Genomic DNA, 9,822 nt, shown 5'->3' with positions numbered 1-9,822 from the left:
GGGAGGGCAGTGGCCAAGGAGCAGCTCCACCTTCCAAGTCTCCAGGGGGAAACTGCCCTCCATCCGGGACTTCTGCCTCCAGGGCTGGGAGGGAACAAATGTCTGTAGTTCTAAGTCTCACCAGCGAACTAACACAGTTTGACATTGCTTTTCTTGGCTGCTTTCGTACAACAGAGTCAGGACACAGCCGGCTGGCAGGTACCTGGGCCTCCCACTGCTGCCCACTCCTGCAGGGACCCATGGCTTCTCTTCCCTCCCCCTGCCTCCTGCCTCCAGTGTGGAGGGTTTAGGCTGTCTGGATCAATCTAACTTGGGGAGCAATGCAAAGGCGGTGGGGGTCCAACAGCCTTAGAGTCCCCAGGCCCAAGTCTGGGAGCATTTTCTTCCTCTTGAAGCCGAAAAAAACCCAGGATGCTCCCTCCACACAGCCTCCTTGGGGCCTCCAGCTGGTCCATTCCCACCTACAACCCTCGGCTGTAGCCTGTCCTGGGGTCATGCCTGTGTGACCCCCACCTGGCCTTACCTCTTTGCCCTGCCTCCACAGGCTGATGGGCAAGGGCAGGCCCTGCCCTGTGTTAGGTAGAGGGAGAACGGGAGGTCACCAAGTACCAGGAGGACAGGGAGGAGTCAGCAGGGCTTCCCCTGGGCTCCCACCTACAGGAGGGTATTTCAGGCTGATGAGCACAGGGGCCTGGGGCTTTGGAGAGGTGCTGGAGGGTCTCAAGGCCAGATCCCAGGGTCCTGACCCAGTCCTGGGGGAGGGGGTAATAAAGAGAGTGGCTGTGTGTCTGCCCTTGGGCACCCACGGGAGGCATGGGCCGTGGTGGCACCACCAAAGCCCATGGAAGATCAGGGAGGAGTCCACTTAGGGATGGCGGGCATAGAGACAGAGGGCTGGAGACAGAGCTCAGGGAGGCGGGTAGGGGCCAACACTGCCTCCCATACCCAGATCCCAGATACATGTAGAGCCCTCCCTGCAGATACAGAGCATTGTAACATAGGCTGAGTGGCCAGCCGGTCCCAGAGTGGCGTTGGGTGAGGTATGAGCAGAGCAGGAACCAGGACCAGGCCTGGAACCCTCCTGGGGCTTCCTATGCTCCTCTGGCCCTGGCCAGGCAGGACAGCCACATACCTGTGCCTTTGCCTCACTCCTTCCTGGGCCCGCTCCACACCAGACCCCTAAGGGAACCTTCCCCGGCCCCGTGTGCCCAAGTATCAGCTGTGGGGAAAGCCCAAGAAGAATGTAAACACACGCCCAGATAGCCAGCCCCCCAAGAGTGGAGGCTGCAGGAAAGCCACCAAGATGCACACAGCCACATGCATGGCCACGAGGAACAGCTTCCTGGTGTGGCTGGGAACAGTTCCTTTTTTGAAGCCAGCCTTACCCGATGCAACTCCTGTAGCCACTGCCATCGGCCTGTGGCCCCGCCCTGGTAGAAAGGCTCATCACTATTTTTACCAAGAGAAACACAGAAGAATAAAACATGAAGATGATTGGACTTTCACAGGAGACAGGAGGAAATGAGGGGCCAACAGACACGCAAATGCCCTAAAGCCAGAGGTGTGGTAATTCACAGTCCCATAAGGCAGAGGGTGGGCAGGCAGGACACTGCCACCAGACGCTTTCCACATCAGAGTCCGGGAGTGAGAGGAGGGGGGCGTGCAAGCTTCTCCTGCCAGAAAGAAGGCTGGCAGAGCCATGAGCCCTGCACTGTGCCCGAGGCCTTGGCAGGCGGCCACCCTCACCGGGCCCAGGCTGGGCAGACAGCGGTAAGGTCCTCTGCCACACACAGCCATTCCCATATGTGGTTTGGGGAGAAGGGTGAGATCTGAGAGAGGACACAGGGGCTTCTCCTCTTTCCCTGACCCTGTCCCCTTCTAGCAATGACACTTGAGCTGTGGCTCTGAAGTTCACATGCAAAAAGAGGGAAAAAATCTCAAAAATCCATGAATAAAGAACCTTTAAACATCAGTAATAAAGAAGGCAAGTGACCCGATTAAGCAGTAAGAAAAGGATCAGAACAGAGGTTTCTCTCAGGAAGATGAGAAACGGCCAGTATACATGGGAAGAGATGCTCAGCACCATCAGTGGTCAGGGAAACGCGGATCAGATTCATTCTAGATCCCACTTTTCTCCCCTTCCCTCCATCCCTATCTACCCCCCACCCACCCACACATACTCATGTGCCCTCTCTAAATAAATAAATAAATAAACTAAATCTTTAAAAAACCACACAGGAGACTCAGTGAAATAAACCAGTCACAAAAGGACACACATTGTAGGATTCTACTCACGTGAGTCCTATTTATAGGAGTCCTCAGACCTGAAGGGTTTTCCCTTGTGTTCCAGTGAGAACTGAATGTCTCTTCATGTTTCTCATGCCTGACATCATGGCCCCTGTGCTGAGCCCCGCTGAATGAAGGGGTTTTGCCTTCCCTCCCTCAGCAGCCCCACACAAGGCTAACATCACAACCCCAAGAGGATGGGGGAGACTGAGGCAGGAGGCACTGGGTCACACATCTCATGGACTTCTCTCCAGCATCAGATCACAAGCCTGAGGACAAGGTCGAGCACAAGGGATCCCCACACACCCCAGACCAGGTGGTCAAAAAGCCTTGCAGCTTCATGAAGCACAGGGAGGAAGGTATTGAAGCACTCACAGTTTATCGGTGCCACACACTGCAAACAGAGCTGGCTGCCTCTGAGCCCATCTACCATGAACTGAGTCTATAAACGAATACATCACGACAGACCTCAAATAGGTGCAATGAGACTGGGCACTTGAGACAAGACTCGTATTTCCCAGAGAAAGTCCCTCTGCCTATCCCCCATCCACCCATCCATCTATTCATCCATCCACCTATCCATCCATCATCTATATATCCATTTATCCTTTATCCATCCCTCATTATCCATCCATCGTCACCATCATCTATCATCCATCTATCCATCATCTACCATCCACCATCTATCTTCCATCATCTACCCATCATCTATCATCTATCCATCCACTCATCCATCCAACTATTCATCCATCTATCCATCCATTATTCATCTGTTCATCCATCCACCCATGCACCTATCCATCATCTATCCATTCACCATCTACCTACCATCCATCCACCCACCTATCCATCCATCTGTCCATCATCTATCTACCCATCCATCCACATATCCATTCATTTATCAATCCATCATCAATCCATCATCTATCCATCCATCTACTTATTCACCCACCCAACCATCCATTCATCATGTATCTATCCACCTATCCACCCATCCATCTATCCATCTTCTATCTACCCATAATCTACTGTCTATCCATTATCATCTATCCATTTATCATCTATCATCATAGATGATATCCACTCATCATTTATTTATCCATCCAATCTTCTATTATCTGTCCATCTCCTATCATCTACCCATTCATCTATCTACCCATATCTATCCATCCACCCACCCATTCACACATCCATCCATCTACTCATAACCTATCCTCTATCATCCATCTACCTTCTCTCCATCTATCCATCATCTATCCATCCGCCTATCCATCCATCCTTTTGTCATCTATCCATCTCCTATCACCTACTCATCTATCCATCCATCCGTCCTCTATCTGCCCATCAATTCGTCTACACATCCATTTATCCATTCACCTAACATCTGTTCACCCATCATTCATCTATCTCTGACTTCCCTCCAACAGGATCATCTATAAAGTGACATTTCCACCCCCCTCACTGAGATATAGGATCTATGTTCTTTTTTTTCTTTTTTTTTAAATTTTTTATTTATTTATGATAGTCACAGAGAGAGAGAGAGAGGCAGAGACATAGGCAGAGGGAGAAGCAGGCTCCATGCACCAGGAGCCCGACGTGGGATTCGATCCCGGGTCTCCAGGATCGCACCCTGGGCCAAAGGCAGGCGCCAAACCGCTGCACTACCCAGGGATCCCTTTTTTTCTTTTTTTAAAAAGATTTTATTTATTTTTAATATTTTATTTATTTATTCATGAGAGACAGAGAGAGAGAGAGAGAGGCAGAGACACAGGCAGAGGGAGAAGCAGGCTCCATGCAGGGAGCCCGATGCAGGACTTGATCCCAGGTCTCCAGGATCAGACCCTGGGCTGAAGGCGGTGCTAAACCGCTGAGCCACCAGGGCTGCCCTGGGATCTATGTTCTTACCTTAAATCTCAGTAGGGGTTGGGGTACCTGGGTGGCTCACTCAGTTGAGCCTCCAACTCTTGGTTTCGGCTCAGGTCATGATCTTAGGGTTGTAAGATCAAGCCCTGCGTCAGGCTCCATACTTGGCATGGACTCTGCTTGAGATTCTTTCCGCGTCCTTCTCCCTCTCCTCTGGCTCTCTCTCTCAAATAAATAAAAATTTCTAAAAATATCTCAGTGGGGGTTGTGATTGCTCCAACCAGTGGAGGATGGTTGCAAGACAGCACGCAGACTTCTTAGGGAGATCATAAAAGGATGTAGCTTCCACTTGGTGCATTCTCAGTGTCACTATCTCTTTCTCTCCTGGTCTCTGTGTCTCTCCTTGGGAGGCTGAGCTGCCGGGTACAAAGCCTGGTCCCTGGCCACTATACTGCAGAGACCATGTGGAGAGAGCCCAGGGAGATAGTGATGCTCCAGCTGCCAGAGGCCTCAGGTGGGGCAACCAATCCCAGAAATGTGAAAATGAGAACCATACAATCCTGTAGCCTGAAGCTGTTTGGGGTGGCCTGCAGCCCAGCAAGGACTAACTGGTACAGTGGTGGGAGAGAGATGGTCTGGAGGAGCAGGGGCCACAGGGCTGTACCTTGGGACCCCATGGCCCAAGGCCCTGGGCAGACACCCACACTGGAGCACTGGGTCCCAGAGGCTGGGAGGCCTCTCAGCCTGGCCTGAGCCCTCCTCCCAGACCCTTTATTCATAGTAACCCTCTTGTCTCCAGTGGGGTCTCCTCTGGGGGGGATACTGCTGCCCCCAGATCCCATTTCTAGCCCTTGAAGCCTCTACCTTTAGGCAGTTTGTGGGTGCAGGCAGTGAACCCCTTGCCACCCATCACTGATTCCCCTGTGGTGCACTTGTAGTATAGTGGACACAGTAGGCACTTGCTCTGTGCTGCCCTGGAACGAATTGGGGAGTTGGCACAGGGGTGGTGGTGGCAGCTGAGGCTCCCCTTCCTTCTGAGCCCCAAGTCCCTAGCCTGGCTGTCAGGTCAAGAAAACCTGGGGGTTTGGGGATGTACAGCCCTGGTCCTAACTGTAGTTCTTGGGGAACATGGTGCACACTGTCCTCTCTAGGTGACCCTCTTCAGGTATTGCAGCCCTGCCACTGTCCAGCAGGGGCCGCCATGCCACCACATTCTGTCCCTGAGGCACCAGGGACCCAGCAGGTCAATGAGAAGGGACAGTGGGTTTCCTCTGAGTGGTTGGAGCTCATCCCTGCCCCAAATTACTGTGCTTTTATAATTCGCGGGCGAAGCTGCCGAACCCCACAGACCAGCCCTAAGAGCCCCAAAGTGATAACCAGGTCAGCATCTTCAGAAGGGTCTGTCTCTCAGCTCCAGGACACGTCTGAAGAGACGCTCCCCTGGGAGTGTCCGCAGCCCAGCCCCCACAGCCATCCAGGACCCGCTGTCCTTCCAACACCGCCTGTCCACTATGAGCCTCCTGGATCCCACACCTGCAGCCCCAAGCTTCCAGCTCCCAGGGCCCAAAAGAACCCTTTCCCCCTTGTGGTGCAGAGGAGTTGGGTGTCCCCCAGGCAGAGCAGGGCTCTCTGCTGTTCAATGGGGTAACTGCCAAAATCCCAAACTGCAAGGTAGCAAGCAGAGTTCTGGACTGGAAGCTCTTGCTCCACAAGCCCCCCATGTCACAGCCAGGGCAGCCCACCCTGCTGGACCATAGCTGTTAGGGTGCTGAGATCAACCTTGCAAGCAGGTCCCCTGCCATATGCTCCTTGTGTACCTAAGTACTTCCTCTCCTACCTCCTTCCCCTCCTCAAATGACCCTGGCCTGCTCTGCCTCACTGTCCAGCACACGCTGCAGCCAAGATAACATGCCCAGGCTCTGCGGGACCAGGAAATTAGGTGCAGTGACAGTAACAGGGCCACAAGCATGTGTCCCTATTCCTGCCTCCTGACCTCTCCACCTGGGCTCTACCTCCAGATTCAGGGGAGGGGACAGAGGCCCACTCCACCCCCGAGGCGAAGAGGGTGCAGAAGTACACAGGTATTGTACACAGGTATTGAAATGGCCACATGCTCTGGGGTTTCACTGGACTGAGGGCAAGAGGCTGGTCCAAACCCCGAGACAGCCCAGAATCGGACAGTGGGCTAGGCAGTAAATTCCTTTTTTAAAAATTATTTATTTATTTAAGAGAGAGAGACGGGGGGGGGGGGGCAGAGGCACAGGAGGAGGGAGAAGCAGGCTCCATGCCAGGAGCCCGATGTCAGACTCTATCCCATGACTCCAGGATCGCGCCCTGGGCCAAAGGCAGGCGCCAAACGGCTAAGCCACCCAGAGATCCCCCTGGGCAGTAAATTCCTGTTACATCCCCTCCGCCAGGCCCTAGAGGTTCCTAGAGCTTGTTTGCTACCTTCTAAGTTCGTGGAGAAAAAGGGCGAATGTTAAGAAACCAAGCAGGCAATGAGGCATTTGGCTGGCTCAGACTCTTGATCTCAGGATTGTGAGTTCAAGTCCCATGTGGGACATGGAGCTTACTTAAAAAAAAAAAAAAAAATCCAATGAGAGATGTATGCACAACTCTGAACTATACTCATTCGAAAGTGAATTTATGGTATGTGGATTATATTCCAATACAAAATTTAAAAAAGAAACGAAGCAGACAAAAGGACTCATTTCAGACATATCTTGTTCTCCTGGCCTGCTGCATGCACACTCAGCTCTGCTCCTTGAGCATCCCTGGAATACATCCACAAATCCAAGTGCTCTGACATCGCTGGGCACCTCCCACCCCTCCCTAGCCAGCAGCCCTACAAGGACACCAGCCTGGCCTGGAGGAATCAGGGTGTCTGCCAGGAGGAGGAGAGAAGGCACCCAGGCAGGAGGGAACAGGACACTCTTAGGGCCAGGGAATGGTCCACATGAAGTAAGTGTAAAAGGGGCTGAACCACAATGGCAGGGCTCCTGAGAAGTGGCTGGGCATGCTCCCTCTGCCAGGGCGCAGCCTCCTGGCCCCCAGATTGCCCGGGGGACTGGAAGCTCTTGGTGACCATTGGTCACAGCCAAGAGACTGGAGGGGGGGCTGGTGTGGCTAGACACCACAGCACAGACATGCACTCCAGTCCCTCTAGGAGCAAGCAGCCTGCTCTGGCTTCAGCTACACATCTGTGTCAGGATAGCCGCTCTGCAGATGGAGCTGCTGCTGGGTTCTGTGCCAGGCCTAATAGCTGGCCAGGCACCGGGCAGGACTTGCTCAGCCTCTGAGCTCCATGTGCCCACCCAGTGCACATGGCCCCGCCCCTCAGGATGCAGACCACCCCACCCACCACCCGACGTTCCTAGGGACTGCAGATCAGCCCCCTGCACAGAAGCAGAGCTGCCCCATCCTCTGTACAGAGCAGAGGATGTGGTGGACAAGGTGCAAGGAGAGGAAGGCGGGCCCTGAGCGTAGGGCATGCATGAGGCCGTCAGGCAGGCCAGGGAGAACGGCCCTGTTCCAGGAAGAAGAAAGAACCAGCTGGAACCTGGAGGAGATGCTGGACAGTCCTCAATGGGGAAGGGGACGAGAGTCCTTGTCTGCTGCTCTGGTTACGTCGCTCAGTTTTCAGGATGCGCAGACACAAACTAGACCCACCAGCCTATCTGCCTCCACAGCTCTGGGTCTGGTGGGGCCAGCACCAAGAAGGGCCTGCCCTGCTCTTGAGCACCCCCAGACCCACTCACCACACAAGCCAGCAGAGCAGTATTTAAAGCAGCACCACAACACGAGGGCAGAGGCTCCCCAGGCACCCGCCTTCCTGAGTGCCCATGACACTGGTCAGGCTTCCTAATGAAAGCAGGCTGGTGGATGACGTCCTTCTAGGCCTTCAGCAGGAGGCTGGCCCCCGTCATCAGTCAGCACCCTCTTCACTTTGTCCCAGGAGGTGCCCCATCCCTCTACAAAGCTCTGTGCACAGCCAGCTGTGAATGTGAATTCATTCCTCCAGAAGACTGTTGCAGCGACTAAGTCACTCCCGTGGCTTGAGAGAAAGTTCTTGCCATAATAAAATCTCTGCTTTCTCACCCATAAATAATCTCATTGAAAGACAATCCAAATGCCAGGGGGGTGGAATGACGGCAGAGCTCGTTCTTTCCCAGCAAAGACCGGCATGGAGCAGGCGGTGCAGACAGAAGGCATCCCCCATCTGGGGAGGCCCGAGGGCTGGCTCTGCAACCTCAGTTCTGCAGGCAGGGAGGCCAGAGCAGACGGCCACACCCACCCCGCCAGGGCCCATAACCCCCCAGCTCTGGCATCCGGCCTGCCCTCCTTGCTCTGCAGAACTGCACCCAATACAAACCAAAGCGGTTTTACCAGGAAAAATAAACTGGGCTGTGTTTATAGACAATATAAAATTACAACCACAGACATGTAATTTATAGGTGATATAAAATCACAACCAAACACAATAAGCTTTTTTCAAACTACTAATGATCTGTTTCTATAAAAATGATACATGCGGGGTGCCTAGGGAGCTCAGTTGATGAAGTGTCGGCCTTCGGCTCAGGTCATATCTCAGGGGCGGCACTGAGCCCCACATGAACCCCACATCCCTGCTCAGCAGGGAGTCTGTTTCTCCCTCTGCCCCTCTCCCTGCTCATACTTTTTTTCAAATAAATACATAAAATATTTTTTAAATGACATACACCTGATATAAAATACATCCATAAAGAAAAATTCATGGAGGACAAGCCACATACATCTAGATGATCCCACCACTCAGATACTATCATGAACGAATATGCACTGTATAGGATCCCAGACATTTCTCCCGTGTATATTAAATCAGGAAATGTCTAAAGAAACAAATGCTTGACAGGAATGGGGTCATGTCACATGTGCAATGGCTCGCTCTGACCTCCTGATCCTGTTCATCACATTCATACCCATTCTTTATTGTCCGCCAGCAAGAAGTAGCTGCAAAGCAAGTACCAAAGATTTCAGAAAAATAAGGGATTTAAACTCAGCCCTGAGAAAATTCAGTTCATGACTAGGCTGCTGCAGATAATGAGGCAAAGTCCCACAGCCGCCTGAGAGCACATTTCTGGGCACCTCATGTGAGCTACTCACCATCCAGCAGCTCGGACCCAAGGCCTGTCCAGGCCCAAAGTTTCCATGTGGGCAGTATCATCAGGAGGGTCAGAGTCACAGAGAAGATGGGAGGGAGAGTCAGGACAGAGAAGATGCTGTCCTGGAAGGATGGGCCCACAGCCAAGGAACACAAGTGCCTCTAGAAGCTGGGAAGACAAGGAAACGGACTCTGGCCAGAGTTCCAGAAGAAACACAGCCCTGTGGGCCCCTTTACACTTCTGACCTACAGACCGTAACATCATAAATTCATATTGTTTACACCCCTGGGTCTGGGCGACTTAAGGGAACACAGGACATTTCACAGAGGGGAGTCTTGCTCTTGATGGTGGGACAGCTGGGCGGAGGGAACCCCAGTGCTAGACCCCAAGCACTCCTGGATGCACTCGTGTGGCTGAGGCTGTGGTACAACCAGCATGCCCCACCCCAGGGGCTCATCTTTGGGGTGGCAGCTATGTGCCTGGGCGACCAGGAAAACATTCTCGAAGTTGTCTTTGGGCACCTCTGAATACC

The sequence above is a fragment of the Canis lupus genome, chromosome 6 (genome assembly GCF_003254725.2).
Source record: "Canis lupus dingo isolate Sandy chromosome 6, ASM325472v2, whole genome shotgun sequence".
NCBI lineage: Eukaryota > Metazoa > Chordata > Mammalia > Carnivora > Canidae > Canis > Canis lupus.
This window is presented reverse-complemented; position numbering follows the sequence as displayed.